The sequence below is a fragment of the Cynoglossus semilaevis genome, chromosome 17 (genome assembly GCF_000523025.1).
Source record: "Cynoglossus semilaevis isolate Cse_v1.0 chromosome 17, Cse_v1.0, whole genome shotgun sequence".
Lineage (NCBI taxonomy): Eukaryota > Metazoa > Chordata > Actinopteri > Pleuronectiformes > Cynoglossidae > Cynoglossus > Cynoglossus semilaevis.
The window spans coordinates 6,235,691-6,241,738 of NC_024323.1; the positions used below are offsets into that span (position 1 = coordinate 6,235,691).

At 37.0% G+C, this 6,048-nt stretch overlaps 1 long non-coding RNA gene across 3 annotated transcripts; it reads left to right on the plus strand.

The window, feature by feature from the left end:
- The first annotated feature begins 1,717 nt into the window (after positions 1-1,717).
- Positions 1,718-5,592, plus strand: LOC103392868 (uncharacterized). Of its 3 annotated transcripts, none has more exons than XR_003052479.1 (7): positions 1,718-1,775; positions 3,014-3,105; positions 3,520-3,591; positions 3,942-4,109; positions 4,568-4,662; positions 5,273-5,364; positions 5,456-5,592. It is a non-coding gene; the product is annotated as an uncharacterized LOC103392868 (long non-coding RNA). The 3 variants fall into 3 exon arrangements; XR_001761386.2 differs by lacking the exon at positions 1,718-1,775 and adding an exon at positions 2,191-2,790; XR_522957.3 differs by lacking the exon at positions 1,718-1,775 and having other exon boundaries at positions 2,809-3,105.
- Positions 5,593-6,048: the final 456 nt, after the last annotated feature.

Genomic DNA, 6,048 nt, shown 5'->3' on the forward strand with positions numbered 1-6,048 from the left:
CAGCCGGTATGCATTAATCTTAGTTCCAGCAAATATTGTATCAAACACAAAAAGATGCTGTTTTTATCCCGCCTTGTATTTTTCATAATAACATTTAGGTAATTGACAAGCAGAAGAGAACAGTCCCACGGTTTCTAGTAAACTTAAATTACTTGGTTGTGACTTCAGTCAGTGTAACTTAATAACATCTAGTTAACTTTGAGGAAATTAGATAGAAAAAGCATTGTGTGATAGACACCCCAACGGTGCCTGCAACCTTAGTCTCCTGTTATGTCTCAATTCTTCAAGTGGGATTAAATTACAGAAAGTCCTGAAACCTGTGACTTTAAAACAAACTTTTATTTAAACAAATTTGAATCTAATCCCAACACTTGCGGTATTCTTTCTTAGTTTCGCTAGTTTGCACCAGAGTAGTCCATCTAGTACATTGGTCCAAAGTTACAATGTTATTTGTATAAAATCTCTGGTCTGTTTGCAGCCTTTACCACTTTATTTCCCACTTATTTAAGGCAGAAAGGGAACACTGAAAATGAACACTTCTCTGTAGCTGTCATTTAAACCCCATCAGTAAAAACTGCTAGAAAGTACACGAACAGGACTATCAAAATAAGTTATTCAATAACTGTTCAAAATAAAAGGACAAATAACAAAAAATCGTGTGCTCTCAGAGACATTGTTTGGACCCAGTTGTGATCTGACGGCATCTCTGTCATCTCACGGTGCTTGTATCCTACCACATTTGGGCTTATAATTACACTTAGAAGAGGGAGATGGACAGAATGTAAAATATTTCAAAGTGTGGGAGACTTAAAGGTATATAAAAAGAAAAGACAAAAAAGAAGGACAAATACAGCATTTTATATTTTACCCGTTGTCAATATTCAGGTTTTAAATTTAGTTTTAGCTGGATGAGTGTACACACCTGACAACTATATGTTTTCATTCTTTTCAATCAGCAGATTTTAGCTAGAGGTGTTTTGGCATTGCCACACTAGTATTTGAGTCTGGTCTGTGAGTGTGACTGTAAATTTGAAAAGCTGCGTGCGAGTGTGTGTGTGTGTGTGTGTGTAAAAAAAAAAATGTGTGGTACAAGGAGGCATGTTCTGCAATGTAGATAAGCATTCTATTAAAGTGGAGAAGAAACAGATAAGCAGTACTTAAGGAGAACTTGTTTTTGTGCTTAAGTCACCTTTTTAATTTCTATGAAGTCCACCATATAAAAAAATATATAATTTTTATTATACGTCTGGTTCAAGAGTAAAAAAAACAAAAAAAAAAGAAAGACATCTTCATTCCTTTCTAGACTTTTTCTTTCCTTTCACAGTCAACTGTTGGACATAATGTGCCATGAGTTCTACAGAGAATGTGCTGACCCGCAGCTCAGCCCAGAGTTTGCTTTATTCAGGTATTTTATTGTGTTACATGTGTTCTTTTTGGGGTTTTTGTTCAACTATTTTCCTCGATTATCATTTGGTATGTGAGTGGTCTATCGAGGTCTCTGATTATGTCTGTTATGATCATTGAATAAACTCATTTCTTTTATAGAAAATAAATATCCGTCTAAATTGTTTTCTTGAGGAAACTATACTTCACAGTTTGTAATTATTAAATGTTCTACAATGTAATTTTGTTTCAGTAATAGTCTGGCTACTGCTAGTAGCAGAGTTAGCATTTGCCTTGCAAGAATCCCTTATGCTTCACTTAAATGACATCAATATTCTTTGCCTGTTTTACAGGGGGATCGAGGCAACATGTCCTCCACTCTCTGCCTGGCTGTAAGTGTGTGTCCGTGTTTGTTTTTGTCTACATCGGTGCAGAGTTCTGCCCATTAACAAACTGAGAGCCGGGGGAGAAGCATAGATGCGCAACAATGAAGAAAATAAAATATCTTTGTTTAAATTGGTAACAGTAACCAGTGTTGGGCACGTTACCTTGAAAAACTAATTAGTTATAGTTGCTAGTTACTGCACTGAACGGCAGTGAGGAGTGTACGGACCTGTACATTGGGGAGACTAAACAACCACTACACAGGCGCATGGCCCAAAACAGGAGGGCCAACTCCCCAGGACAGGACTCAGCTGTTCACATACACCTCAAGGACAAAACACACTCCTTTAAGGAGAACAATGTGCACATTTTGGCCAGGGAAGACAGATGGTTTGAGGGAGGGGTAAAAGAAGCCATTTTTGTCAACCTGGAAAAACCAGGTGGACCAAGGAGGTGGACTCAGACACAACTTATCACCCACATACAAAGCACTTTTAGGAACAATACCCAAAAGATTCACCTCAGTTTCACATAACAAAGAGGCCCCCTTGAGCCCACCCTTTTGACTTCAGTATGACTCTACACATCTAAGACATTTTATTAAGTAAAAATAGCCGAATTTGAGTATTTCGCGATCAACTACAGGTCAGAAATCCTGGGTGAGGCAGTGGAGAGCTGTGAGATTCAATACAAACTGGGTCATATGACACATGCCCGTTTTTGTCCCTCAGCATATCGCCAATATTTACAGAAATGTACAGAAACTTTACAGAAATATTTGTTATGCAGCATGACTCTCTACAGTCTGTGTAATGTCTTTAATGTATGTGCAAGATAATTGCTGATCTTACAAGAAAGTGCAGAAAAAAGTCAGCAGGGAAGGCAGGCAATACTCTGTCTCACCTCAAGGGGGTGCGCTGATATTAGAACGTTTGTATAACGGGATTAGGAATGCAATGTACGGCCCGACCTTCCGGTTGTGGATCCGGCACATGTGACACGAGTCTCTAAGAGTGGCTTCATGTGATTGGTTTAAATTGTTTTTAAAAAAAACAATTGTCAGTTGTATTTTGTTTGAAGTAGTAGTCGTTCGGTCGAGACCGTTAGTGCAATTTACGCTAGCATATGCGTTTCGACAGCTAACGTTAGCTTTTGTCAAAAGTTAAAATGATTTGTAGTTGGTTTTTCTTCCTTAAATAATGAACATAGATTGAAATGAACTTTCAAATATTGCTTTTCTGTACAGAAACCCATCCTACTGCGGGGCCACGAGCGGTCCATCAGTCAGATCAAGTACAACGGAGAAGGAGACCTTCTGTTTCCGTTGCTAAAGATCCAGTAAGTGACACAAAATGATGCACTTAACAAGTTCCACTAATGACTATGGGACAATTGGTTTGACGTCAAGAATATGGAATGTCCACGTGGAGCTACAAATGACAACACGACTCTGTTAGTCGAGTAGCAGAGTAACCCTCTGCTAGTTTTGACTTGCAATTGTTACAAACATACGGCTATATGCTCTATAGTGTGTGTGATATGACACTGTAAATCATACTGTAATCACATAAAGGGGCCAATAGAACTGATTTATTTTCATTCTGATTCAGAAAAGGAAGTTAGTGCAACATGAATTTCTTCTTGAGGTTGTTGGTGGCGCCAGTAATGTAGAGCAAACTAATCATTTGTGAAGTGAAGCCATGATTGCATTGAAGCCTTTTAAAATTTACCTTCAACACTGTTCCCCCACAGGTGGCCAATGTGTGGTACGACTCGGCACCTACAACGGACACATGGGAGCTGTGCCGTGCGTCGACTGTGACTGTATCCTTTGATGTTTTTTAGCTCAGTATGCTGCCGTGTCTTCACCAGGGATGCCATAAGTTGATATCACTAATAATTAGCGATATGAAGGCCCTAACATTTTCCTTAGTGAAATATAATCAATGTGAAGGTGAACAAGGACAGACTGACATACTGCAATAATGTTATGACATAAAAGGTTATTATGCAACAACACAGTGTTGTGAAACCAATAAAAGCATAATAATTGTAATATTGTGATTAATTGTCTGACAGTTATTGTATCAAGTAAATGTGTAATCATGACACAGTTGACCCTAGCATACGCTCATGAATTGCTGCCAAGACGTTCCCTAACTGGCTCTTCTCAGGGGACACCAAAAATGTTTTGACAGGATCAGCTGATGACAGTGGAACTGCGTGATTGGAGGGTGAAAAGAAAATGCCTGTGTTTACATGGATAGATAGAAGTTTCTGAGTCCCTCTGGAGTTTCAGCAGCAGTACAGCACCAAAACAACAATAAAAAACGCACAAATAGGTAAAATACATGTGAAGCAGCACACTGTCAATGAATATGGTAAATCTGAACACTGGATGTCAGTAGATTAGTCTGTTAGCAGAAGTAGATCGATTAGTGTTAGTAGTATTAGCAGATTAATGGGTAATTATTGTTGCTGTGTGTGGTGTTGATTGCAATCTCAATTAATATATAGTATTTTATTTCTGTTATACTATTGTTATTCTAAATGAACTTGGTATGATGTGTATGTATAGTAAAGTATACCACCTTATACCTATCATATGTATATATAAGCAGAACTAGTATAATTATAAGGATGTTATGTGAACAGTATATAAAATAAATATGAAATATATGCACAGTGCATATAGTTGAGTAATGAAATTAAATAAACCGTTAGCTATATAACATATTAGTAGACAGAGTGTTTAAATGTATTTTGGTGTTTAATTTCTGCTCTTTGTCCTTTCTTTAAGGTCTGCCATCAGAACACGCAGGTTCACGCAGGTTCTTAGCGGCAACATCATGTTTTCCACGAACTTGTTCGACCTGAGGGATCCACAACAGATGGGTAGGTAATCACCACGCCTAATTGTCAACCTAAACAAATTAATACTGTAAAAGAAACTACAACTGCAGATAGTACATGGCTTCCGGATTATTGCTACTATAAAGAAATGGTTTGTATACAGTATTATAGAAATGAAATGCTGAAGAAAATACAGAATCACAGACAGCATTGTATAGTATAGTTTCCTCAAGAAAACAATTTAGACGGATATTTATTTTCTATAAAAGAAATGAGTTTATTCAATGATCATAACAGACATAATCAGAGACCTCGATAGACCACTCACATACCAAATGATAATCGAGGAAAATAGTTGAACAAAAACCCCAAAAAGAACACATGTAACACAATAAAATACCTGAATAAAGCAAACTCTGGACTGAGCTGCGGGTCAGCACATTCTCTGTAGAACTCATGGCACATTATGTCCAACAGTTGACTGTGAAAGGAAAGAAAAAGTCTAGAAAGGAATGAAGATGTCTTTCTTTTTTTTTTTTTTACTCTTGAACCAGACGTATAATAAAAATTATATATTTTTTATATGGTGGACTTCATAGAAATTAAGTTGTAGAGCTTGTGATAATGAGGAACATTTTTTTTTACTTGTCAGTATTCCTGAAGAAAGCTAAAGGAGCACAGCAGGTGCATCAACAACATCCAGATTGGTCTCAACTGTGTGGCTTTCCACCCTGACAGCAAGAGGTAAATAACTGAGAACCTACACAGACAGCTTTTGATTGTGTTATTCCAGCTCGTTCCATTCATTGTGCCTTGTATGCTATTGTCTTAACAGCAATGGAGAAGACTAGGACTCTGCCAGGTAGAGTGAAGGAGCAACTTTATTTGAAGCAGATCACTTGTTTGCTGGACTTGAGTATTTTTACTGAAATCTGTAATTGCTTGAGGAAAGTGTTATTCAGCTTATTCCACTCATTGTACCTTAACGCTGTTGTCAGACACTTAACAGAATCACTTTTTAGCAACACTTGGCCATTGGACTTATGGTAATTCTAGCTCATTCCATTCGTTTTGCCTTTTTGGTATTGAAATTTTAATTGTGCGCAGTATTTGACTGAAAAGACTGTAAACCTTCCAGAATATGCAGAACTGAAGAAGCATCTCCTAAATGTAAGATTTTTTTTTTTGATTTAGGTAAAAATTCATTGTGCTTTAATATTATTGTAAACCTTCCAGAACAAGCAGAAACCTCTTCTCCTAAAGGTAAAAATAATTGTGCTTTAATGCTATTGTAAAATAGTCACTATCATTGTGAACTGTATTTGATTGTTGTCCAGAATAAAGTTGTTGAAAACATGCTGTGCAGTGCATTTATTTCTAGAAATTGAGCAAAGGTTTTTTTAAGTTTGTTTTGTATTAAGTTTTAGT